The following is a 27,803-nucleotide window of genomic DNA, read 5'->3' as shown; positions in this document are numbered from 1 at the left end:
ATGCCTAGTACACACCAACAATTTTCTGTTAGATTTTTCTGTTAGATTTTCTGTAATTAGATTATTTTCTGTAAAGTACTGGTGGAGACTGGTCATTATCTCTGCTGCATTGTCTTCTGGTTATTTCCTGCTGAGTAGAACAATGCCTAATTGCCAGGCAGATAGATGGTTAGATAGATAAATTTCCAACATGTTGGAAATTATCTATCTGGCAGGTAAATCTAATGCTGGGCATACACGGTGCAATAGTTCCAGGGGTCTAGTCCTGGGAAAAGAAGTGAGTGGACCCACCTGGAAAATGGGCATGGTCAAGCATAATGTGGGCGTGATCATGGGTGGGGCCAAATATACATGACCTTAGCAGTGATGTAAAAGGTCTGCCGGGGAAGTTTGAGCTCTGCCGTAGTGTATCCCCCCAAAATAGATGTAATCTGACAGCATCTCACCAAAAAGACACATAATCTAGTAGAAGTTCCTCCAAAATACAGATAATATGGCAGTGGTTCCCCCAAAATAGACAATGTGGCAGCAGCAGTTCCCCCAACATACACATAATTTGGAAGCAGTTCCCCAAAATACACGAAACCTGGCAGCGGATCACCCAAAATACACGTAACACCCAAAATACATATAATCTGGCAGCAGTGGTCCCCCAAACATACACAATCTGGCAGCAGTTCCCAAAAATATGCGTAATCTGGCAGCAGTCGTTCCCCTAACATACACATAATCTGGCAGCTGTTCCCCAAAATACACGTAATCTGGCAGCAGCCGTTCCCCTAACATACACATAATCTGGCAGCTGTTCCCGAAATACATAACAGCAGTTCCCCCAAAATAGGTACCCCCAGCATAGGTAGCCAGGTCTATAGGTGTCCCCAGTATAAGTAGCCATGAGTATAGTAGTCCCCAGTATATGTAGCCAGGGGTATATATCCCCAGTATATGTAGCCAGGGGTATACGTGCCCAGTATATGTAGCCAGGGGTATACGTGCCCAGTATATGTAGCCAGGGGTATATATCCCCAGTATATGTAGCCAGGGGTATACGTGTCCAGTATATGTAGCCAGGGGTATACGTGCCCAGTATATGTAGCCAGGGGTATATGTGCCCAGTATATGTAGCCAGGGGTATATGTGCCCAGTATATGTAGCCAGGGGTATATGTGCCCAGTATATGTAGCCAGGGGTATATGTGCCCAGTATATGTAGTCAGGGGTATATGTGCCCAGTATATGTAGCCAGGGGTATATGTAGCCAGGAGTATATGTAGCCAGGGGTATATGTAGCCAGGGGTATATGTCCCAGTATATGTAGTCAGGGGGTATATGTGCCCAGTATATGTAGTCAGGGGGGGTATATGTGCCCAATATATGTAGTCAGGGGGTATATGTTCCCAGTATATGTAGTCAGGGGGGTATATGTGCCCAGTATATGTAGTCAGGCGGTATATGTGCCCAGTATATGTAGTCAGGGGGTATATGTGCCCAGTATATGTAGTCAGGGGGTATATGTGCCCAGTATATGTAGTCAGGGGGTATATGTGCCCAGTATATGTAGTCAGGGGGTATATGTGCCCAGTATATGTAGTCAGGAGGTATATGTGCCCAGTATATGTAGCCAGGGGTATATGTGCCCAGTATATGTAGTCAGGGGGGTATATGTGCCCAGTATATGTAGTCAAGGGGTATATGTGCCCAGTATATATGTCGCCAGGGGTATATGTGCAAAGTATATGTAGCCAGGGGTATATGTAGCCAGGGGTATATGTGCCCAGTATATGTAGTCAGGGGGTATATGTCCCCAGAATAGGTACTCAGGTGTCCCCCAGCAGGAGGGGAGCAGCGCTGTGGAAGGAGAGCTGTGAGCAGCACCTTAAGGTGCTCTCCTTCCCTCGCTCTCCCCTCCTGAAGTAACGTGCGGGCAGCCGGCAGCGGGCAGGACTTACCTCTCCTCCTCGTCGGAACACCGGATCTTCGTGCCGCAAGTCTGGCCTGGTCCAGACCAGAGCAGCGGCACGCAGATCCGGCGCCGGAACGAGGAGAGGTAAGTCCCGCCCGCTGCCAGCTGCCCGCACATTACTTCAGGAGGGGAGAGCGAGGGAAGGAGAGCACCCTAAGGTGAGGGAAGGGGGAGATGGCCCCCCTTCTCCACCGCTGCTTACAGCTCTCCTTCCACTGCGCTGCTCCCCTCCGAACATGGCAGGGTGAACGGCGTCCATGCTGTGGAAATAGTAAGTGGACGCCGTTCACCCGCGTCCACGCACCACTCGACCCCTGAATAGTTCTTATCAATCAAGCAGCTGATGGCTCGAATGATTAGATCCAACCTGTCCGATACGGATCGATTCTGCGCTCGATACCGGCGGGGAGAACAATGGAAATAAATGAAGCGCTAATTAAAAGCGCCGGCGGGGATGAGCGGGAAACGATCCGCGCGCCCCCGCGGACGAGCGGAGACACGCCGGCATCACGCCAGCGGCTCGATGCCGGCGCAGAATTGCACCGTGTATGCCCAGCAATATGCTGGGCATACATGGTGCGTTTTTGAGCCATTAAGATGGCTTGATTGATGATTTCCGAAATGTCCGATCTCTTGCACGATCGATTCCGCGCTCGATTTTGCATAGGGAACAATGGGAAAAGATAATGAATACAAATGGAAGATAAGAGAATCGGGGGCGAAATCAATCGTGGAAAACGATTGGCCGCGAAATTGAGCGGCAAAAACGTACCGTGTATTCCCAGCATAACAGAAAATCTTACAGAAAATTGTATGGTGTGTACTAGGCATTATATCCATACCACTGTGCCTAAACCATCCGTACGTATGTAATGAATGTACTGTAGTTGCAGTACTAAGTGGTTTTTAACAAACACCCATTCCTTCTATAAATAACAATTACAAACATCACAAACAAAGTTTTAGCTTTACAGAAAGAAGAAATTATATGGCTGTCTTAGCACAATTTTTATGAGTTGCAGTAAGACACAAATAAGCGATATAGCGCCACCTTGTGGAAAGGAGAAGAATAGAGTAGGCAAATGGACGCATTATGGACTGTACATCTACTGCCATGGTATCTTTATTATTATTATTTTGTATTTATATAGCTACAACTTCCACAACACTTTACAGAGCATATACTGTAGTTATGCCACTAACTGTCCCTCACAGGAGCTCATAATGTAATCTCATCCATATTCATATATCCATCATAGTCTAAGGCCAATTTTAAGGGGGAAGCCAATTAATTTACCAATATGTTTTTTGGGACGTGGGAGGAAACCAGAGCGCCAGGAGGAAACCCACAGGGAGAGCATACAAACTTAATGCAGATAGTGCCTTGGCTGGGCATCTGAATGTCTATGGGTGTGTGAGAGGTGTGGCCTGTGTTAAGGGGCAGAGCTTAGGGTGCCAGAGCTTATGTGCCTAAAGGCTCCTGAGCTGTAAATCCGTCCCTGAGTATGGCAGGGGCTGCACAGTAGCAAAGATTGGTTTGTACACAGCAGGGAACGAGGCCATGAGAACACACCCATCAAGCTCTTGTAAAAAATGTTTACGGGGTCAGTGTGTGACAACAGTGGGGTTGAGGAGGAGGAGATGGGAGGCCTCTGGACAATTCAGTGGCATTCCTCTACCTAGTTTAGTATCTCCTTTTTTTTACAAATAGCCTCAGGTTTAATTTAAGGCCGGATTACTATCTTGAGCCTGGGTGGCAGTTGCATCAATTTGATTGGGACGTTTGCTGCAGGGAGCATCACAATACCTACAATCCAGCTACCAGCAAGGAAAAACAAACAAACAAAGAATATCCTTATGTGGGAAGAACCTCAGCTTTTCATGACTTCACATCTTCAGTTCTGGCATAGTTTATTTTTATGCAGTGGAATCAGGTGTATTAAAGATTGATTTACTACGAGGCTGAGTGTGTCCCTCACTCCAAGATGACCATTTGTGCAGCATTATGTCACATTCGGGTATATTAATAAAACATCAGAATATTTTTTGTGCCATCTCTGCGCTCTATTTACAAGGCTTAGGCCCCCTTTAAACTTAAAGTGGACCCAAATTAAAAATACAAGATTTCAGAAATAAAATCTATTTTCTAAATTGTAATAATAAATAGCAGCCTTTTTTCAGCTGCATGATGACAAATATAAAATATTTTACATTTATTGGAGGAACCCCTCCCTTTTTTTCAAATTGCCAGGACAAAATTCGGCAAACTGGTGAAGTAGGTGGTGTCCGGCAAAGGAGAAATTGCTAATGGCTGCCCCCAGTATAACCCTAGTTATGAAAAGTGAAGGGTGAAAAGCAGGGACTGAAATGCTCATAGGCTTGAAGGAGTGTTTATTTATCTTTGTATGTGTCAGAGTGGTGCAACTAAATATTTTGAATTAAAAAAAATGTTTGGTTTGGGTCCACTTTAATCAGTTGCTCTCAGTTATAACTGAAAGGACAACTGAATTTCAAAGTAATGCCCATGTTTTCCTATGGCACAGTTCCCACTATGCACGTTTTAACTGAAATCTTCTTCACACAATGCACAGCTATGGAAAAAACTCATACCAACGAGCACTAACGCATCACTAACGCAAAAGGGCCCTTACTATTTATTTATTTACTATTATTATTATTATTTATGCATTGACATTTTCCACAGCACTGTACATACAGTATTATATGGTTATGTCACTAACTGTCTCTCAGAGGAGTTCACAATCCCTAACATAGTCACATGTCCATCATAGTCTAGGGCCACATTTTTTAGGTGGAAGCCAATTAACTTATCTGTATGCTTTTGGGATGTGGGAGAAAAACAGAGTGCTTGGAGGAAACCCACAGCCACAAGGAGAACATACAAACTCTGTGCAGATAGTACCCTGGCTGGGATTCAAACCAGGGACCCAGTGCTGGAAGGCAAGAATGCTAAACACTACACCATCATGCAGGCTTTATGCAGTTTACATAGCAAGCAAATAGCATAACTCGTGTTATACATGCAAGCCTATGCTGTTTGTATAACATACATTTGTAACATGCTTTATACCAACAACATAGATGTTACGCTGTTTGCTTTACATGCATTACGTGGATTGAGTAAACCCAGTGAACTTTGCATGTACAAATATTTTGTGAATATATCAAATTAAGGGCTGGGAGATCATTTTTCTTGCAGCTTCAAATGTTTTCTAGTACGGTAATAATAAATCAATAATCTGTGCCACATTACGAGGAATGATATGAAAGATTACAATGGCTCTCAAGGCCTATCTCTGCTATAAGGACTAGCAGATAGTGATGGTCACCACAAGTAGCTACGAGTATGCAGCTACTCGTAATCAAAATTTAAATTAGATAGCGTTGCCCGTGGTAGAGGGCGGTTAACTTACCTGTGCTGCCGCCTATAAGCGATGCATTCCACTTGGGGTCCACGTAACGCCACTTCCAGGATTGAAGGATGAAGTTGTTGCTTTACATAGACCTCAAGTGGATGGAATGCATCGGCTATAGGTAGCGGCATAGGTAAATTAACCCCCCCCTCTTCCGGGGGCAGGGTTATCTAATTTAAATTATTATTACTAGTAGCTACATACTTGTAGCTACTCGTAGCGACCATCACTACTAGCAGAGTTTAGACATGGTTAATGTTAATAATTCCAATTTGTACATAAATATAATGCAGCTTAGATTTGAGATATTCACATCAGACATTTGGCCCATTCCCTCGCTGTCCAGCCCATGCGCTGTAGCACAGACCCACTTGGACTTTGGTGGTCAGGTCCATACTACTGCACATGCGCATTGGCACAGACCTGATCAGACTTGGGTTTTTCCACCCACCTTGAGTGGGTCCGTGCTACTGTGTAGGCGCTGTCCAAAAGTGTACCCGCAATTTTCCCGGGTCTCAGGTGCTGGAAAAGTCTGGCAGAGTAGGACGGGGGAAGGCTCTGGGGGATACAGAGGCTTCCCTCTACTCTTACCGGAAGTGTAGGGAGGATGTGATTTTTCTTTTTTCGTTCAGAAAGATCGCAGCTTCTCATAGAAGCCGTCGTTCTTTCTAATGGGGACTTAGATCAATGAATGGAAACTACGTTCCCATTCATTGATCTCCGGGCTAACGGACGGTGGCACGAGAGCGCGCAATCAGCAGCGGGAGCGCACGGCAGCAGCCTTTCGGACGTAGCAGCTACGTCCAAAAGGCTGAAATGGTTAATGGAATGGCACTTTGTAAAAGAAATCCAATCAATAGAAAACTTCAATATTTCACCAGGTGGACATTAACAGGAACAGATGTGGTTGTCGCTATTTCATCTTCACCCGGTATGTGCCTTTTCTTGAATAATTAGACTATTTAAGGAATGCTATTAATGGGACTGTTTTGTAAAAGTATTGATAATCTCTAATGCATGGAATATAGCTAATATTATGCTATGCTGCTTTCGTTTGAAGGGAGAATGTCTTTGTGATAAAGGCGTTTTTTTTTTGTTTTTTTTAGGTAAGCATAACTAATGCAACATGCACTGGATTTGACTTCTGGCCTACCCTGTGACCCTAACCTATTCTACCTTACCGTGTATCCCTACCATGTACCGCATGCCCCTTCTGTACATATACACGTATTTGTATCTGGCCTGGCAGAGTAGGACAAGGGAAGGCTCTGGGGGATACAGAGGCTTCCCTCTCCTCTTACAGGAAGTGTAGGGAGGACGTTATTTTTTTTTTGTTGTTCAGAAAGATCGCGGCTTCTCATAGAAGCCGTCAGTCTTTCTAACGGGGACTTAGATCAATGTATGGGAACTAAGTTCACATTCATTGATCTCCGGGCTAATGGACAGCGGCACGGGAGCGCGCAGGCTCGAGCGAGTGGCTGTGGGAGAGCGCAGCAGCAGCCTTTTGGACGTAGCAGCTACGTTCAAAAGGCTGAAATGGTTTATGGAATTCACTACTGTATTTTTGCCTAATTTTTGAAACTACGTTCAAGGTAAGTGTGCCATGTGTCTACTGAGCAGTGAAGAGCGAATATGTCCATTTTCGTTTCACCATGATTTTCACATATGAAACACATTTTTGCCAAATGCAAGGACATGAGAAAACACAAGTGGTCAATATTGCAGAAAAATGTATCAGATTACTAATTACAAAATGACACATTGTAATTACGATTACACCCAAAGTTAATTTCGCAGCAGTTTGAATATTCATTTTACAATTCTTCATGGTCATTGTACATTTTGCTGGAAAATTACAACTATGTGAAATTCAAGCTCTTTACTAGTAAAGACCCTTTTCCCACCCCCTGCCCAGAACAAAGCACTGGGAGGGTCACTGTGTGAGCCTCAAGCAGCCTGAACTGTGCAACCCCTTCCTAAATGAAAAGGCCAACATCCTGTCTGTGCAATAGTTTTTTTTACCAAAACATTTAGGCCTTGTTCACATTGCATTCGGCTCGCGTGTCCATCGGCGGTGGGCGTTCTTTTCCGCATTTTTTAAAGTGTTTTCTGGCGATTTTCTGCGCATTCGCTCGTTTTTGTAAGCGCTTTTGCAGTGTGCTTCTGTCTTTTTACCCGGAAAAAAATCCGGAAAAAATAAATACAATGTATTTTTTTAAAAAAACAGTCACGCAATGCTTGCCAAAGCGATTTTGTGAGCGTTTTGCGTTTTTCCCATACCTTCCATTGAGGCAAATCGCCTCAAAAATGGCTCAAGCACCGCTTTACAAAGCAGACCGCAAACGAACCGCTCTGATATGAACTCTCTCTTAGAGAATCATTGCATAAGCGCTTTCAGGGAGATTTTGAAAATTGCCCATGCTTAAAATTTTTCAAAAACGAATATATTGTGAACAAGGCCTTAGTGATATCTTCAAAGAACCACAATATCCATAATGAAGCAAAATGTTTATTGAGCTCACCTCAACACGTTTCGTGGGCTAACACTCTCACTTCAGCTGTTATATAATCAGCCCAATGGCCAGAAAAACCAAGACCGGAAGGTGCTCAGTCTCCAGCCATTAGGCTCATTATATGCTCGGTAGAGCAGGAGTGTCAGTCTGAGAAACATGCTGTGGTGAGCTCAATAAACATTTTTGCCTTATTATGGCTACTGTGGTTCTTTGGAGGTAAGTCCACTATTTCCTCCATTTTAAATTATTTTTTTTTTATTTTTGGCACCTCCTAGCTATATTAAAGAGAACCCGAGGTGGGTTTGAAGAATATTATCTGCATACAGCGGCTGGATCTGCCTATACAGCCCAGCCTCTGTTGCTATCCCAAACCCCCCTAAGGTCCCCCTGCACTCTGCAATCCCTCATAAATCACAGCCATGCTGCTGACAAACAGCTTGTCAGAGCTGGCTGTGTTTATCTCTATAGTGTCAGTCTGCTGCTCTCCCCGCCTCTTGCAGAACTCCAGTCCCCGCCTGCATCCCTTCCCTCCCTGCTGATTGGAGGGAAGGGATGGGGGCAGGGACCGGAGCTATGCAGGAGGCGGGGGAGCAGCTGAGACTGACACTACAGATGTAAACAGAGCCTCACAGCACGGCTGTGATTTATGAGGGATTGCAGAGTGCAGGGGGACCTTAGTGGGGTTCGGAATAGCAACAGAGGCTGGGCTGTATAGGCAGATCCAGCCTCTGTATGCAGATAACATTCTTTAAACACACCTCGGGTTCTCTTTAAATAAAGAATGAGAGCAGGGGCATAGCTAGAGGGGAGCAGCCCCTGCTACTGCAGGGGGCCCCAACTATTACTTCACTCTCTCCAATAAAGGGGTCATCCTTCAAATCAGGTATTTTTGTGGCTACACTTGTTATGGGTGTGGAGATCATGATGGCCACACTTGTTTTAAGACCCTTGTGAGATGGGCCTCCAGGCTGTGAGGGTCACCAGGAGTAGGCAAGGGAAAAAGTGTAAGCATTGGGGGCCCTGCCAAGAAGTTTTGCTGGGGGGTAGGGGGGGGGGGGGCATGATTTGCAATTATGCCCCTTAATGAGAGGTAAGGTTAGCAGTGGCGTAGCAATAGGGGGTGCAGAGGTTGCAAGTTTTTTATTGATGCTATGCTGGTAATGAACACCTCTATATGTGCATTGCATAGTGGTAATCCTTAAAGCAGTAGGATCAGCCATACTATGCCAGGGGGGAAAAAACACATACAGTATATAAGTAGATAAATACTTGATGTACTTACATAACACATGTATTGTACTGTCCACGAAATGAAGAAAATTCTGTTCCTGGTGGGATCCATGTCTTTTGCCCACAGTTTAGGCTACATCCTGATGTAATTTCTGCCCTTTACTTTTTTCTTTTCTCCTCCAATCGCTGAGTCACCTCAGCCTTGCTTGTAAACACAAGTGAGCAGAGGATCGTGTTTCAGATAAGCAGCTAGGCAGGGAAATAAATGGAAGAGGAGGAATATATTATAGATAAAAAGAACCCCCAGCATGCAACTGTTTGGCACTGGCTTCTAAAGGGCCAGTGCTCCTTAAGTATGTGATAACTCCAAACCATAACAGCAGAAAAAGTTTTGAAAGTTTTGAATGCAGGATTAGCATCTTTATCACTTAATACACTCAGACCAGTTGCTGAAATTTGATTTTTATGGTGACAATCCCGCTTTAACAATCTACAGTATTTACTTACTCTGATTACACCTCTCTGACACTGCAGCTGTCCTTGATAGGTTTTGTTGCTCCATATCAATAGAGTGCTTGGGGCTCCATGTATTACTTGCACCCAAGCTCTTTAGTTACGCCACAGGAGGTTAGAGTTAGAGTACTTTAAAACAGCTCATAGGTGTACTATTCATGCTAAACATTTTCTGGAAGAATGATCCACATAAAAGCACTTCATTCTGATTTAATGTTCATGTTTTCCATCCATTACAACAACTGTAAGTACTTAACATTGACCAACTCTCTGTAAGTAACTGTGTAAAAGAAATGTAATAGTACTAAGTCAACAAAATAATTGTTACATAGAAATGTACAGGGTAGTAATCTGGCATGTCTACATATTTCTGGAGGATAATTATAGAATATTGGCAGGTTCTCGACAGTTAACTGAAGCGATGGAGGAAGAATGGCACTTCGTAAAAGAAGTCCAATCAATAGAAAACTTCAATATTTCACCAGGAGGACATTAACAGGAACAGATGTGGTTGTCGTCGCTACTTCATCTTCTCCTGGTATGTACCTTTCCTTGAATAATTAGACTATTTTAGGAATGCTATTAATGGGACTGTTTTGTAAAAGTATTGATATTCTCTAATGCATGGGATATAGCTAATATTATGCTATGCTGTTTGCGTTTGAAGGGAGAATGTCTTTGTGATAAAGGCGGGTTTTTTTTTTTTTTTTTTTTTTTTTTTTTTTAGGTAAGCATAACTAATGCAACATGCACTGGATTTGACTTCTGGCCTACCCTGTGACCCTAACCTATTCTACCTTACCGTGTATCCCTACCATGTACCGCATACCCTTCTGTACATATACCCCTTCCATATACTACACTGATAGGGGTAGGGTAAGGATGAGGCAGTTAAATGACAACTGACCTGAGAAGGATATGGAGGCTGCCATGTTCATTTTCTTTTAAACGATACCAGTTGCCTGGCAGTCCTGGTGAACTTTCATGCATCAGTAGTGTCCAGAGCCAGGACACGGTCCTCCAGCACCCAAGGCTAAGACACCAAGGTGCGCCCCTCCATCCCTCCCACCCCAGCCGTCACACACTGATTGATATTAGAGTAAGAGGCACCTCAGGGCCCCCAACACCTTAACCTCTAGTTATCTGGATGGCAGTCACTGCCATGTATCCCCTTTTCTTATTTCTCTCTGTTTCAAACACAATAGGGGAATGGGGGCGGAGTGAGTTGTGTGCCCCCTCCTACACTGTGCCCTGAGGCTGGTGCCTCTGCCTCGGTCCGGTTTTGGTAGTGTCTGAATCACACACCTGAAACAAGCATGCAGCAAATGGAGTCAAACTTAAAGAGGTACTGTAGTGAAAATAACATAATGAATACAATTGCTTATTTTTTTACAATATTAATTTATAGATTAGTCAGTATTTGCCCACTGTAATATCTTTCCTCTCCTTGATTTACATTCTGAAATTCATCACAGGTGGTGGTATCTGTAGTTCTGCTAGGTGATCTGTACGGAATGTTCGTTACTGAGAGTTCTATGCAGAGAGGGTGATAAGGCTTGCTTAGCAGTTGGAAAATGCTGTTATTTCCCACAATGCAATGAGATTCACAGACAGCAAACTCTCAGGACCATGGTCATGACATCACACTGTGTAAGGGGTTTCACCACAATATCAGCCATACAGACTGATTTATTAGTGAAAAGGTGAAGATTTCTTGTTGGAAAGAGGGTATCAGCTACTGATTGGGATAAAGTTCCTCTTTAAGTCAAACATCTGATCTGCATGCTTGTTCAGGGTCTATGGCTAAAAGTATTAGAATAAAATGCAGTCCACTGCGCGCCTCCAAAGATAAACCTGTAAAAAATGACTTCACATAGATATATTCTGTACAATATCTGGTCCACTGGAAGGGGTATGGTCTGGAGGAGAGAACTTGGGTGCCGGATTGTCGCATGCATGCTGAGGATTTAAAGAATACTGCTTCACTAAGATATTCATATGCTTCACCTCAAGTCTCCTGGGCTCAGCCGCGTTCCACCTCTACAGGCTATGTTGCTTTTCTATATAGTGATAAAATAAACTATGTTTTGTTCTCTAGATATAAACGGAGATGAGAATAAATCAGAACACCTTTGAATCTATGTACATGTTATTACAAGTAATTATCTTTCTGACAAGTTCTTGTGCACTACATGAAACTTTCCTTTTAGACACGTGAGGCTCGCTCCTACAGACAGTGAGGTTAAAGCAAATCTGAACTGAAAAATAAAAGTCAAAATAAACATACACAGGTCATACTTAACTCCCACGTAGTCTGCTCATTAATCCCTTTCTCCTCTCCCGCGACCTGTCTGTCCACTGTGATCAATGGAATTCTCTGTCCTCTTGTAATGGATAGCGGAGATACCACCACAGAGGCAGGCGGCATGGCGGCTATCTCCGCGTATCAGCAGGCAACCTCTGCCGCGCAGTTACATGCTGCTGCTCTGCCTGGTCCTTCTATTGCACAAAGATTGAGGGCTACGTGCACGCGTGCGCCAGGCGACAGGACCTTTATGCGAATAGAAGGGGAGTCAGCTGATCTGTCAAGTCAGCTGACTCCAATGAGAGGTGTGAGATCATTCCATGTTTCTCTGTTGAAACCTGCGGTGCATGTGGATTCCTCTCCCCCCCGTGATGGTTGACAACCAACCTGAGTATGAGATTGAGAAGATATTGGATTCTCGATTGGTGCAGAATTCTGTACAATATCTGGTCCACTGGAAGGGGTATGGTCTGGAGGAGAGAACTTGGGTGCCGGATTGTCGCATGCATGCTGAGGATTTAAAGAAAGAGTTTCATGAGTTACACCCTGAGAAGCCGGGTAGGAAGTGTCTGGGGTCCACTCCTCAGGGAAGGGGGTACTGTAATGGATAGCGGAGATACCGCCACAGAGGCAGGCGGCATGGCGGCTATCTCCGCGCATCATCAGCAGGCGGCCTCTGCCGCGCAGTTACATGCTGCTGCTCTGCCTGGTCCTTCTATTGCACATAGATTGAGGGCTACGCGCGCCAGGCGACAGGACCTTTATGCGAATAGAAGGGGAGTCAGCTGATCTGCCAAGTCAGCTGACTCCAATGGTACTTTGGAATGGCTGAGTGATGGGGGCGGCGCTGCGGGGCATCTCTGTATATATAGTACTAGTCTGTCAGTTGCCCCGTGTCTGCTGTTGCGAATGCTAACGTGTTAGCGCTCAGACCCTAGTCAGATCCCAAAGTGTGCTAGAACCAGCTGGAGCTGGGGATCCACACTTAGCCAGATTCTGTTGAAAGCTTAAAGTACTAATTGCATTGTATTATCTGTTATGACCTTCTGCTTCCTTTGACTATTCTCCTGCTTGTCGACTCTGTACCTCTGCCCATCTGATTCCTGTTGCCGACTCTGCCTGAACGTGACATTGAATCAGCCTTCTGTCTTTGTACTTTATCTGTCCGTACGTTGCCTACTCTGCTTGTCTGACCTTCCTGTCCTCACCGGTGAGCCTAGCCACTGGTGAGGGGTCTATAGTAGCTAACACCTGCTCCTTAGGTGTCCACTAGCTGCAGTATAGTCTTAATCACCTGCTCCTCAGGTGATCAGCCTTTGCAGCACAGTCAGTGGTCCCTGCTCCTCAGGTGTCCACTGGCTGCAGTATAGTCTTAATCACCTACTCCTCAGGAGATCAGCCTTTGCAGCACAGTCAGTGGTCCCTGCTCCTCAGGTGTCCACTGGCTGCAGTATAGTCTTAACCACCTGCTCCTCAGGTGATCAGCCTTTGCAGCACAGTCAGTGGTCCCTGCTCCTCAGGTGTCCACTGGCTGCAGTATAGTCTTAACCACCTGCTCCTCAGGTGATCAGCCTTTGCAGCACAGTCAGTGGTCCCTGCTCCTCAGGTGTCCACTGGCTGCAGTATAGTCTTAATCGCCTGCTCCTCAGGTGATCTTCCTTGCAGCATTGTCTGTAACACCTGCTCCTCAGGTGTCCACTGGCTGCAGTACAGTCTGAATCACCTGCTCCTCAGGTGATCATTGCTGCAGTACTGTCTGAGTCACCCGCTCCTCGGGAGATCTCCTCTTACTCATTACTGTTGCACCAAACACTATCCCACATTGGTTGTCCTGTGTCTGGCTATACTAGCATTGTTGGTGATTCTGCAGATCACCACATAATCAGGTATAGCATCTGTATTATTGGTGATACTGCAGATCACTAATAATCAGAAAATCTGTTTTGCTGACACCAATTGTTACAGAACAGCAGACCAAAACATTATGGACGCACTGCGTAGTCATGTTGAAGTCCTGACCACCGCGGTAAACAGTCTTTCCGGGGTGATCATTAACCAACAAACCCAGATTGCACAACTATCTGGGGCTGTTCAGGTACTTCAAATGACTATAAATACAGTGCAATCTCCTCCAGTCTCGGACCTTTGTATGTCCGTACCCGAAAAGTTTTCTGGGCATAGATCTGACTTTCAGAACTTTAGGAATCGTGTGTTATCCTATTTTGATTTGAGGCCTAACTTGTCAGGAACAGAGCACCAGAGGGTAACATTTATAAAGACCCTTTTTTCAGGAGATTCACAAACATGGGCATATAGTCTTCATTCAGAGCATGAGGCATTATCCTCAGCTCAGGAATTTTTTAAGGCCATGGCCATTATATATGATGATCCGGATATTGCAACCACTGCTGAAAGGAAACTAAAGACCCTTGGGCAGGGTCGTAATCTGGTGGAGGTTTATGCTGCGGAGTATAGGAAGTGGGCTGTGTCAGCTAGATGGGGAACATATGCATTGCTAGACTGTTTTCTGTCAGGATTGTCCGATGTAGTCTCTGATTTGATGTTAGGATGTTAGCCCAAATCCATAGACGAGGCAATTTCTTTGGCAGTACGGGTAGATCGCAGCTTACGCTATCAGAAACAGACCCGTGGCAGAAATGCTGTAAGATCTGTCTCCTACGCCTTCTCTCCACCCTCGTCACCTCCGGACGAGCCGATGCAAATCGGACACTCTAGGTTGACGCAAGTGGAAAAGAATCGCAGAAGGTCAGAAAGACTCTGTCTATACTGTGCTGAGGAGGGTCACATTGTCCAGAATTGCCCTAAGAAGTCGGGAAACGCTGCTGCCTAGGTGTAGTCAGAGGTAATACCCTAGGCGAGCAGTCTTTACCTCCAAACAATAATCGTTTGCTCCTTCCTTGTTCCATTACCTGGGAAGGTCAGACCACACCCACAGAAGCCTTTGTGGACTCCGGCTCTGCAGCCAATTTTATAGACTATGACTTTCTAAAAAAATTGGGGATTCCCTTACTCCCTTTAGACCGGCAGATTTTGGTCACAGCGGTAGATGACTCTCCGTTACAGTGTAGACAGCCTCTTTCCCAGACCCCCTTATTATTGTGTAATATTGGGGTGTTACATAAAGAGAAATTACAATTCTTTGTACTGCAAATGGCAACCTCTACTATTATTCTTGGTATGCCATGGTTGCAACTCCACTCCCCTCAGATTGACTTGGCTTCAGGTCAGCTACAGAGCTGGTCAACCCATTGTCATCATCATTGTTTGGAGAGGGTTGCTGTTTGCGCCACCAAGATTCATGTCAAAGGGGTGCCAGCACAGTACGCAGAATTCGCTGACGTGTTCTGTCCAAAGTCTGCAGATAAACTCCCGCCCCACCGGAGTTTCGATTGTCCCATAGAATTAAGATCTGGTTGTATGCCCCCTATAGGTCATCTTTATAATCTGTCAGGGCCCGAGAAACTGGCGATGCAGGAATACATTAAAGAAAACTTGGCCAAGGGCTTTATCCGTCCTTCCCGGTCACCAGCTGGGGCTGGGTTCTTTTTTGTACAGAAAAAGGACGGTGGGATTAGACCTTGTATTGATTATCGAGGTTTAAATAAGATCACTGTAAAAAATCGTTATCCATTGCCTCTGATTGACGATTTGTTTGCTCAGGTGACCAATGCCAGTATCTTCTCCAAATTAGACCTGCGAGGGGCATACAACCTGGTACGCATTAGGGGCGGTGACAAATTGAAGACGGCGTTCAACACGCCCGACGGGCATTACGAGTATCTGGTTATGCCCTTGGGTTGTGTAATGCCCCTGCCGTCTTCCAGGAGTTAATTAATGAAGTTTTCAGGAAGGTGCTGGGGAAATTTGTGCTAGTGTATCTAGACGACATACTGATTTTCTCTCCTAATTTAACAGAACATCGTAAGCATGTCAAGTTTGTTTTAAGGAAATTAAGACAGAATTCGCTGTACGCAAAGCTAGAGAAGTGCCTCTTCGAGGTCACTACAGTTCCTTTTTTGGGATATATTATCTCCACTTCTGGTCTCTCTATGGATCCAGAAAAAGTCTCTGCTGTTTTGGAGTGGCCCCAACCTGTAGGATTGAAGGCACTCCAAAGATTTCTTGGCTTTGCCAATTACTACAGAAAGTTCATCAAGAGGTTCTCCTCTGTAGTATCACCCCTCACCAATCTTACCAGAAAGGGGGCTGACAGTTACCACTGGTCGGCAGAGGCACAGTCCGCCTTTGCCACATTGAAAAAATTGTTCTGTTCTGCTCCCATTCTGAGACATGTGGATGTCACCTTCCCCTTCATTGTTGAGGTCGATGCATCAGAAATTGGGGTTGGGGCTGTACTGTCTCAGCGCTCCGGTCTGCAAGGCAAACTACACCCATGTGCCTTCTTTTCTTGTAGGTTCTCTCCTGCCGAGAGGAACTACGATATTGGCAATCAAGAGCTCTTGGGCATTAAGTTAGCCTTTGAAGAGTGGCGCCATTGGCTGGAAGGGGCAGAACATACCATCACAGTCTATACAGATCATAAAAACTTGGAGTACATAGAAGGGGCCAAAAGACTTAGTCCTCGACAGGCCCGCTGGTCCCTATTCTTTTCAAGGTTCAGATTTATCATAACGTATACACCAGGTAGTACGAATGTCAAAGCAGATGCTCTATCTAGGTGTTTCGAGCCAGAGACAGTTCAGCCTTCAACCCCTGAGACCATCCTACCTCAGAAAGTGGTGCTGGCAGCTACTGAAACCTGGGAGGACTGGACGGCTACTCTGGGGCCTTACCAACAGGACATTCCAGAAGGAAAGCCTGAGGGGATTATGTTCGTACCACTTCCTTTTCGCCTACAACTCTTACAATTATTCCATTCCCATAAGAATGCTGGCCATCCCGGAGCTGCCCGAACTCAGGATCTATTGGCCAGATGTGTATGGTGGCCCTCGCTGGCACTTGATTGGTAAGAGTTTGTGAGAAAGTGCTCAGTTTGCGCTAGAAGTAAGCCCTCTCGCCTGGCACCAGTGGGTACATTACAACCCTTACCAGTGCCAAATGAACCCTAGACTCATTTGTCTATGGACTTTGTAGGAGAACTCCCCAGGTCTGAGGGCAAGACGGTCATTTGGGTGGTAGTTGATAGGTTCAGTAAGATGGCTCATTTCGTCCCTCTGAAAGGACTCCCCTCGGCCCAGGAGTTAGCTGACCTCTTCATTCAGCACGTTTTCCGGTTGCATGGCATTCCGGAGAATGTGGTGTCAGACAGGGGAGTCCAGTTTGTGTCGAAATTCTGGAGAGCCTTTTGCCATCAGTTAGGTATGGACCTTTCGTTTTAATCAGGCTACCACCCACAGACCAATGGTCAGACCGAAAGAGTTAACTAGTCCCTTGAACAATTCCTCAGGTGTTATGTGGCAGATGCACAGTCAGATTGGGTTAAGTTCCTGCCGTTCGCGGAATTTGCGCATAATAACCTGAAGAGTGCCTCTTCAGGATTTTCCCCTTTTCAGGTGGTATCGGGAAAATCTCCAAAGTTTTCTCCATTGCCTGTGGCATCTACTCCGTTCCCGGCCCTGGAGGATTGGCAAAGGGCATTAAAGGAGATTTGGGTGTTAGTTAAGAGGAATTTGGGAAAGGCTTTCCAGACTCAGAAGAAACAGGCGGATAAGAGACGGTCTGTAGAGTGGAAGTTTTCCCCAGGGGACATGGTGTGGGTATCTACTCGGCATTTGGCGTTGAAACAACCGTCACCTAAGTTAGGACCCAGATTTGTAGGCCCATACCCTGTGTCCAGACAGATTAATGATGTCACATATGCGATTGATCTCCCAGCCAGCATGAGAGGTGTGAGATCATTCCATGTTTCTCTGTTGAAACCTGCGGTGCATGTGGATTCCTCTCCCCCCCGTGATGGTTGACGACCAACCTGAGTATGAGATCGAGAAGATATTGGATTCTCAATTGGTGCAGAATTCTGTACAATATCTGGTCCACTGGAAGGGGTATGGTCTGGAGGAGAGAACTTGGGTGCCGGATTGTCGCATGCATGCTGAGGATTTAAAGAAAGAGTTTCATGAGTTACACCCTGAGAAGCCGGGTAGGAAGTGTCTGGGGTCCACACCTCAGGGAAGGGGGTACTGTAATGGATAGCGGAGATACCGCCACAGAGGCAGGCGGCATGGCGGCTATCTCCGCGTATCAGCAGGCGGCAGGGGAGGACTGGGACCTTTTGGCCTGGGGGGAAACACAACCTAGAGGCCCTTTCCCGGCAGTCCTAGCCCAAAGCCATATATTTTTTGTGAGCAAACGTATTAAGTGTAAAGCAGCACAGCATTACATGCAAATACATACTGTAGATTACCTACATAGAGCACCTTTAAGATAGTGAGATACAGTGAAACAAAATGTGCAGCTGAAAAATCTGCAGCATCTGAGTTACGTTATCCTGTCAATAGGCCCCATAAAGCTTGACTCCTCATCCCAGATCGTCCTCCATCTGTACTGTTTCTCCCCACGAAGGAAGAAATTAAAATTATATGGGCTGAGGGGAGAGCGTGGTTAACAAACTATAAGTGAGTAAATATCAAGGGTGCCCTATCTGTTATTACCACTCAGTAGCTGAAGGAATCACTGTAGTCGTATGAACACATTGTCCCACTGCCAGTGGCATAGCTAAGGAGCTGTGGGCCCCGATGCAAGTTTTACAATGGGGCCCCCCAAGCACTCTATACATAACAACTGATACGGCGTACCAAAACCTGCCAATGGCAACTACAGTGTCAGAGGTGCAAGAAGGGGATGGGAAATAGCTTGTTAATGATTACCACTATTCAAAGTATCTATAGAGGGGATTATTATGAGCAAAGGATCAATAGAGAGCTAAAACTGTAGTTGAGGGAATGCCCTTTGGGACCCCTCTGGCCCAAGGGCCCCGATGCGGTCGCAACCTCTGCAACCCCTATTGCTACGCCCCTGCCCGCTGCTGCAGAAACCTCTTCCCAAGAAACAGGGCTGTTACTAGCCTTTTTGTCACCCCAGGCAAGGAACCTGTGTTACCTCCCCCCTTCCAAAAAAAAAAGCAAAACAAAAATCACACACTATAGAACCCAACCATATGATATAAACCACATGCCATGCAGTACATGCGGCCACCATGCAAAAAAAAAATCAGCAGCTACAGTATTACGTTGCCTACAAAATAAGTTCCGACATGATGGCCTCACAGAACAATTTCAGGTATAATGTCCTTCACATTGCAGGATCAGATTATCAAGCAAGACCGTCTTCATTTCAGAATACCTTTTCACAAACATTATGGGATATGCAAATATGTTACCGCCTGTTAAGGTGCGTAGACACGCACTACTTCTGCCAACGATGGTTCCTCCAGACCGTCCTGTTGGGCGCAAGTTCTGCCGACAGTAGCACGTGCGTACGCGCTGTCGGCAGACTGATAAGGCCGTTTCTGAACGATCCTCTGAGCGGATCGTTCAGAAACAGCCTTATCAGTCTGCCGACAGTGTGTACACACGTGCTACTGTCGGCAGAACTTCCACCCAGCGGGAGGGTCTGGGGGACCCGTCGTTGGCGGAAGTAGTGCGTGTCTACGCACCTTTAGGAAAGGTAGGTAGGATTAGATTGTGAGCTCCTGTGAGGACAGTCAGTGACATAACTATGTACTCTGTAATGTGCTGCAGAAGATGTCAGTGCTATATAAATACATAATAATAATATGGTAGGACATTAGACTATGACTAGGGTAGGATTAGAGTGTGAGCTCCTCTGAGGACAGTCAGTGACATGACTATGTACTCTATAATGTGCTGCAGAAGATGTCAGTGCTATATAAATACATAATAATAATATGGTAGGACATTAGACTATGACTAGGGTAGGATTAGATTGTGAGCTCCTATGAGAACAGTGTCATGATTATGTACTCTGTAATGTGCTGTGGAAGATGCCAGGGGTGGGTGGATGCGTGTGTATAATAGAGATTTTGTGGGAGAGAGGGACAGATATATGAAAATTAGACAAGAGGGACAGGAATGTGGGAAAGAGAAATGGAGTACGTAAAAAAGATGGGGGGCATGGTGAGGGAGACAGAAGAAGACAGAGAGCATGAGGAAAAGAGAAACAGTTACAGCAGAGATCACACAGGACTGCAGCCATCTCTGTCCCATTCGGGAAGGACATGCTGATGAAACAAGCCATAACATTTGGGAGAGAGGAGATAGCAGGGGAGGAGGGGGGCCTGGGAAGAAGAGACACACACTTGGACAAAACAAAAGATAAGGGAGGTCAGAAGGTCAGGCTGGCAATCAATCTAATCTCCCGAGTTTGCAACTTACACTGTCCTGTCACCGCTGCCTTCTATATGTGTTTTAGAGATGCTCCCCGCTGCTCTCTCTTCATTCACCTCTGAATTCACTGATGACACACTTTAAAATCGCCGCTAAGACAGGGGGCGGGGCGCCACATCTAGCAGTAGCAGGAGAAGAGCAGTGATGTGTATTGCCTGCAGTACTCGTCACACTGGCCGCTCAGCTGATCTTCTCTCGGGCCAGCCGCTGGTGAGACTAATCACTGCAGCCTATCTACTGAACAGGGCGCAGGAGGGGACCTTTTTTAAAGAGGAAATAAGTCGTCCCTTTCCTCTTTTGCCAGACATCCAGCCAGCGGCCCAAAACACAGAGGCAGGAGGCGGCCCGGGGGGAAACTGCCCCCCATCCCCCCAGGCCAGTCCGCCTATGGCAGGCGGCCTCTGCCGCGCAGTTACATGCTGCTGCTCTGCCTGGTCCTTCTATTGCACATAGATTGAGGGCTACGCCAGGCAACAGGACCTTTATGCGAATAGAAGGGGAGTCAGCTGATCTGCCAAGTCAGCTGACTCCAATGGTACTTTGGATTGGCTGAGTGATGGGGGAGGCGCTGCGGGGCATCTCTGTATATATAGTACTAGTCTGTCAGTTGCCCCGTGTCTGCTGTTGCGAATGCTAACGTGTTAGCGCTCAGACCCTAGTCAGATCCCAAAGTGTGCTAGAACCAGCTGGAGCTGGGGATCCACACTCAGCCAGATTCTGTTGAAAGCTTAAAGTACTAATTGCATTGTATTATCTGTTATGACCTTCTGCTTCCTTTGACTATTCTCCTGCTTGTCGACTCTGTACCTCTGCCCATCTGATTCCTGTTGCCGACTCTGCCTGAACGTGACATTGAATCAGCCTTCTGTCTTTGTACTTTATCTGTCCGTATGTTGCCTACTCTGCTTGTCTGACCTTCCTGTCCTCACCGGTGAGCCTAGCCACTGGTGAGGGGTCTATAGTAGCTAACACCTGCTCCTTAGGTGTCCACTAGCTGCAGTATAGTCTTAATCACCTGCTCCTCAGGTGATCAGCCTTTGCAGCACAGTCAGTGGTCCCTGCTCCTCAGGTGTCCACTGGCTGCAGTATAGTCTTAATCGCCTGCTCCTCAGGTGATCTTCCTTGCAGCACTGTCTGTAACAACTGCTCCTCAGGTGTCCACTGGATGCAGTACAGTCTGAATCACCTGCTCCTCAGGTGATCATTGGCTACAGTACTGTCTGAGTCACCTGCTCCTCGGGAGATCTCCTCTTACTCATTACTGTTGCACCAAACACTATCCCACATTGGTTGCCCTGTGTCTGGCTATACTAGCATTGTTGGTGATTCTGCAGATCACCACATAATCAGGTATAGCATCTGTATTATTGGTGATACTGCAGATCACCAATAATCAGAAAATCTGTTTTGCTGACACCAATCGTTACACCTCTATTATAAAAATTGTTATGAATCCGTAACTGGATCAGTGAATAATGGCGCACAGCGCCTATGCATAAAAAGGGCGCTGCATTAAAAAGACATGCTTATTGCTATTTATCGTTAGTACTGTACAATAATGGAGCACAGGGAAAAAAGAAGAAAAACAGCACACAGTAACGTTGTTTAGCAATAGCGCCGTTCATATGCCAAACAGCAGACGTTATTGCGCACAGTAACGTTATTTATCAATAGCTAACCTACATAAGCCAAACTGCGGAAGTTATTTAACTGCAAAACGGTGAATGGATTTAATGTAACACTGTCAAGATTAGGGTTAGGAACCACCAGGGGAGATTTAGGGTTAGGCTCTAGCAGGGGGTGCTTAGGGATAGGCACCTCCAGGGGGGTGGTTAGGGTTAAGCACCACCAGGGGGTGTTAGGGTTAGGCACCACCAGGGGGGGTCTTAGGGTTAAGCACCACCAGGGGGCTGTTAGGGTTAGGCACCACCAGGGGGGTCTTAGGGTTAGGCACAACCAGGGGGGTGGTTAGGGTTAAGCACCACCAGGGGGGTGCTCAGGGTTAGGCACCTCCAGGGGGGTGGTTAGGGTTAGGCACCTCCAGGGGGGTGGTTAGGGTTAGGCACCACCAGGGGGGTGGTTAGGGTTAGGCACCACCAGGGGGGTCTTAGGGTTAGGCACCACCAGGGGGGTGGTTAGGGTTAGGCACCACCAGGGGGGGTTTAGGGGTTAGGGATAGGTACAGAGAGGGTTCTGTGTGTTAATGCTAAATAACGATAAGGCTTTAACGCTAAATAACGATAAGGCTTTAACGCTAAATAGCGATATGTGACAAACGGATTAGTGGCAACATCGTGCGCCATTATTCGCAGGCGCCATTTTTAGATGGATCCTCCGTAACAGCTTCTGGGTCAGCACTCTGTTAAATTGTAATATCACTTACTTGAGCCATAGAGAAACATGGATATTACTTTGCACATCAGTTGTCCTTTCAGTTATAACTGACAGCAACTGACATAATGGAAAAGGGTCCTAAAGCTTTCAGTTGTGCCTAGATCTAGTCAGAAATAGAAGGAATTGTTGTTAGAAGAAAATGGTAAGCTTCTGAGAGGAACTGATGTTGAGGTGAGGATGTAATATTCATTTTCAGGTACATCATGTGTTTGTTTTAAATAATTTTACTTGGTTCAGGTTCCCTTCAAGTCACCAGTAGAGATGTGGTGAACATCTCTGTCTCTCTGTGCTATGTACTACTTCTTAAGTACGTATGTACTACTTCGGTGCGCGTCCTAGATCGCGCTCCTGTTGCCGGGCACTTTCTGCGCATGTGCGTGACGTTATGAGTGACGTCACGCTCATGCGCAGAGAGTGCCCGCCAACACGTGCGCGATCAAAGACGCGCACCGCCGGGCCAGCGCAGGCGTACTACTCTGGGTCATAGCGACCCAGAAGTAGTACATAGCACAGAGAGATTCGCCCGGTGAACGGTTTAGGCCATCTCTGGTCATCAGCAGCTGGAGATTAACTGACACTTGGTGGCATATGCACAGAGGTTCAGAAAAGTAGCCTTGTGAAGCGAGCGCACAGCAATTTTACCATTACTAATGCCGACAAGGTAGTGGGCATTGTTCAATTAATGTGACCAGTGTTACCTAGGTTACTTGTGTAGCAACAATGCTCTCATTACCTAGGTAACGAGTTGCACTGATTGCACAATGTGCTCTACCTTGTCAGTGTAACAGTAGAATTGTAGTTTGCAACTTTTGTGCATATGCCCATTTGGCTGATCCAGGACACCATATGGGGCTTCTGCAGAAAGGGCCAATTAGCGCTTGTGCCTCCTGGACGATGGAGTACACTGTCTGTCAAAGGATGCCATTAGTAACAAAAGTATGTACTCCAGCAGACCCCCTGCACACTGCAAATCCGATTTGCCCTGAGAGCTATCAAAAGAAAGACGCAGAAAAAACACAGCACGCAGTAACAATTGCAAATCGGAATCTCATGTAGTGTGCAAGAGGCCTTAGGCTCCCTGCACACTGCATGCGATTCCGATTTTTAATCAGTTTTTACATCCGATTCTGACTTTTAAACGTTACTGCATGCTGCGTTTTTTTCCTCCGTTTTTGTGTTGATTGCATTCCTTGAAAATCGGAATTGCAAATCGGAATCGGAAACGAAATCGGAATTGCAAAACGGATTTGCAGTGTGCAGGGAGCCTCACATATCGGTTTTTTTATGGTCTTGGATGTTGTTTACAGGAAATCAGAGACGACGCATACTTAGCGTTTTACACAAACCTGGGTCTTCCTTCAGCCCCATGCGCACAGATCGTTCCTGCGCCTCCGTCTTCCTTTGCTCCGTTACTGGGTCCTGTCATTTCCTCCAGTCTCAGCCAGTCTGCGCAAGAGGAAGTGCACTCTTTACGTATCTCTCCAGGTGGCCGCTGGAGAAATACGTAAGAGCACACTTCCTCTTGTGCGGACTGGCTGCGACTGGCCAAACTAAGGGGACCTGGTACCGGAGCTGCAGGCAGCGGAGGACGGCGTGGGAGCGATCCATGCACATGGGGCTGGGAGAAGCCACAGGTATGTATAAAATGATAAGTATGCATCATCTCTGGTACACTTTAAAAAGGAATTTTAACCTCGATTGAACTGCATCCCCGTCAGTATCTGATAACCCTTTTCCACGAAAAATCGTTACCTTTTTCCAAATAAATCGTCAGGAAGATCTGTGTGGCTGATATTGTGGTGAGACCCCAGTGTGGATTCAGAACCAAGGTCCTGACAGTTTGCTGACTGTGAACCTCATTGCATTGTGGGAAATAACAGCTTTTTCCAACTGCCAATCTCGCAGTATCTCCCTCTGTGCATAGAACTTTCAGTAACGAACATTCTGTACAAATCAGCTGGTAGAACAAAAAATGTCATAAGCAGAAGAGATAAAGTTCAGAATGTAAATCAGATTTAGGGAAGATTTTACAATGGGCAACCACTGACTAAATAATCTAAAAATGAATATTGTAAACAATAAGCAAATTTTTTCATTATGCTATTTTCACTACAATTCCTTATTAACATGAAATAGGGCCCAAGGCAAAATTGTAGTTTTGGCTTCCCATGATAGTCTTTCTCGCGAGCTGCAGTCGGACAATCATGGGTCAAAGAAGGTGGCAGCTAGAACCCTTGACACCCACTAGGCTCCGGGCACCTGCCTAGATCACCTTGTGGATGATCCTTCTCTGCCTTTTTGTGGCAATCATGTTTCGGATTCCTAGTACAGGGTATACATTTTGAACATGTAAATTATATTTATGACTGGTACAATAAAAAAACTGCTTTTTTATACTTACTTTAGAAAAATCTCCTGAACACCACTTATAGTTTAAACAGAAAATAAAAAAGCACATTGCTTAAACACTTTACCCCCACGCGTACGCATTTCTCTGTCCCTATTTCCATCCTTTCACCCCCAGGGACGGAGAAATGCGTACTTTCCGCGCTCCCGCCGCTGCACGCACTCCCGCTAGCTCTAGCGCGCACTCCCGCTAGTAAACACACCGCCGGCCGCTCGCCCGTAGATCAATGAACAGGAAAATCCATTCCCGTTCGTTGATCTAAGCCCCGCAATGATCTGCTGCTTATCCGATAAGCAGCACGATCATTGTGAAAAAAAAAACGTTCTCAGCCTCCTAGTACTTCCGGACGCTTGCAGGTCGCATTAAACAAAAAGTTACTGTTGCCATCTTGTGGCCAAATAGTAAAACTACACCCTAAAGCATTTTTCACATACAAATAAATGAGTTTTACACTAAAAATTAACTCCTTACCTCCCACACTCCCCCAATTTTTTTTTTTGTAATTAAAAAAAAAAAAAATTACAATGAAAAAAAAAATACATAAATAGTTACCTTAGGGACTGAACTTTTAAATATTTATGTCAAGAGGGTATAAGGCCCGGTTCACACTTGCGGTGGCCCTCCGGAATCGCCGTGCCGGAGCCGCACCGCCTGCAGAACGGACGGAACGGACGCACGGCATAGCAATTAAAGCCTATGCGTCCGTTCACATGGGTCCGTTCTGCAGAACCGGAGCCGGACCGGATCCGGGCCGGATCCGGACTCCGGCCTCCGTTCCAACATGCGCTATTTTTTCATCCGGCCCCTCCGGCAGCCGTATCCGGGGCGGAGCCGGACTGCACCATCCGGCCAATACAAACAAATGGGAACCGGAGGCCGCACAACACACTGGCTGAGAAATCCGGATGTTCTACCCCACTTCCTATGCGGATTTTTGCAGCGATATTGGCTGGGGACACATGGGCAAGCATTTTGGAGTGGAGCAGCACGAGCTGGAGGTGTTGGCAGGATGTTGGCAGCATGTCGGAGGTGGAGGTGAGTGCTAAACAGCAGAGGGCCTGATTCCACAGGTCCCCCTTCTGCTGACCTCCCAGACCCCAACATTTTTTTTTTTTTTTTACGTTAACTTTGCCAAACGGATCCGGATCGCATCCTGATTACCACCTGATGCAACCTGACCGGATCCGGATCGGATCCGGATCAGAACCGTACGGTTCCGATCCGGATCCGGTCCGGATCCGGTCAGGTCATCCGGTCCGTTTGGCAAACAACCGCTAATGTGAACCGGGCCTAACACTGTTACTTTATAAACTATGGGCTTGTAATTAGGGATGGACGCAAAACTGAAAAAAATGCACCTTTATTTCCAATTAAAATATTGGCGCCAAACATTGTGATAGGGACATAATTTAAACGGTTTTATAACCGGGACAAAGGGGCATATAAATTTCATGGGTTTTAATTACAGTAGCATGCATGATTTAAAAACTATAAAGGCCAAAAACTGAAAAATAATAAAAAAATGTTCCCACATTTTTTCCTATTTTCCCATTAAAACACATTTAGAATAAAATAATTCTTGGCATAATGTCCCACCTAAAGAAAGCCTAATTGGTGGCGGAAAAAACAAGATATAGTTCATTTCATTGTGATAAGTAATAATAAAGTTATAGACGAATGAATGAAAGGAGTGCTGAAAGGTGAAAATTGCTCTGGTGGTCAAGGTGTAAAACTCCTCAGTGGTGAAGTGGTTAAGTTCACACTGCAGAAGTTTTCGTTTTTTTTAAACTTTTTACACGCGGGCGATTTTTAAAATCGCCCACCTAACGCTTATGCAATGAATGTCTATGAGAAGGTTCATATCAGCGTGGGTTGTGTGCTGTCCGTTCAGTAAAGCGGTGCATGGACGATTTTTAAGGCGGTTCCCTCAATGGAAAGTATAGGAGAAATGCAAAACGCTCACAAAACCGCTTTGTGTAGCGATTGCGTTTTTAAGAATAAATATATTGTATTTTTTCTTTTCTGGGTCAAAGAGTTTACTTTCTGACTTGCGTCAGGGAGTGAATTACAAAACCGCTCTGAAAAAAACGCTTCGAAAACCACTAAGCACAAAAACGATTCGCCCACCCAAGCGCCGGGAATAGGAAAAGAGAGACGCCTCAAAAACAGCCCAACGTGGACGGACACGCGAGCCGAACGCAATAACTTCTCTTGGTTAAGGCAGGGGTCACACTTGTCGGCTTTCGTGCGCGTTTTCTGCACAGAAAAACTGTTTTCAACTGAGAACTCATGTTAATCAATGAGCTAGGTCACACTTGAATGTAGATTTCGCACGCAGAAAAAAAAAACTGACATCTTGCGCAATTTGTCAGTTTTCTCTATAAATTACATTAGCTGTTGTAAGGTAGAGGTCACATTTGTCTTTCAGTTTTCTGAAAAGTGTAGAAACTGAAAGACAAGTGTGACCCCTGCCTAATATGAACAATTGCGTTTGTTCTCATTTCACTCCCTGCTGCTGGCTTCACACACCCATGATGGGCTCATTGGGCTGATGGCAGATACAGCAGTGTACCTGGGGGTGTAACCTGTTCCCTGACTGCTGCAGTACCCGTGGCGCCCGGTAGATGCCGCTGTGACGGGAGTGTGCAGCTGTATTGG

The 27,803-nt window shown here is 45.9% G+C and overlaps 1 long non-coding RNA gene across 2 annotated transcripts in view; it reads right to left on the bottom strand.

Annotated features, from left to right (window-relative positions):
• LOC137524968 (uncharacterized) overlaps positions 1–20,827 on the bottom strand; it is a 210,413-nt gene extending 189,586 nt beyond the window's left edge. For both annotated transcript variants that reach the window (XR_011022823.1, XR_011022822.1), the window contains exons 1-2: positions 20,333–20,827; positions 9,192–9,388 (exon numbers count right to left, since the gene is read on the bottom strand). This is a non-coding gene — a long non-coding RNA (uncharacterized lncRNA). The remainder of the gene's footprint in view (positions 1–9,191; positions 9,389–20,332) is intronic.
• Positions 20,828–27,803: the final 6,976 nt, after the last annotated feature.

This window comes from Hyperolius riggenbachi, chromosome 7 (genome assembly GCF_040937935.1).
Source record: "Hyperolius riggenbachi isolate aHypRig1 chromosome 7, aHypRig1.pri, whole genome shotgun sequence".
In the NCBI taxonomy this organism is placed as follows: domain Eukaryota; kingdom Metazoa; phylum Chordata; class Amphibia; order Anura; family Hyperoliidae; genus Hyperolius; species Hyperolius riggenbachi.
Note: the sequence above shows the minus strand (reverse complement) of the source record. Positions and strands in the feature narration are given on the sequence as shown.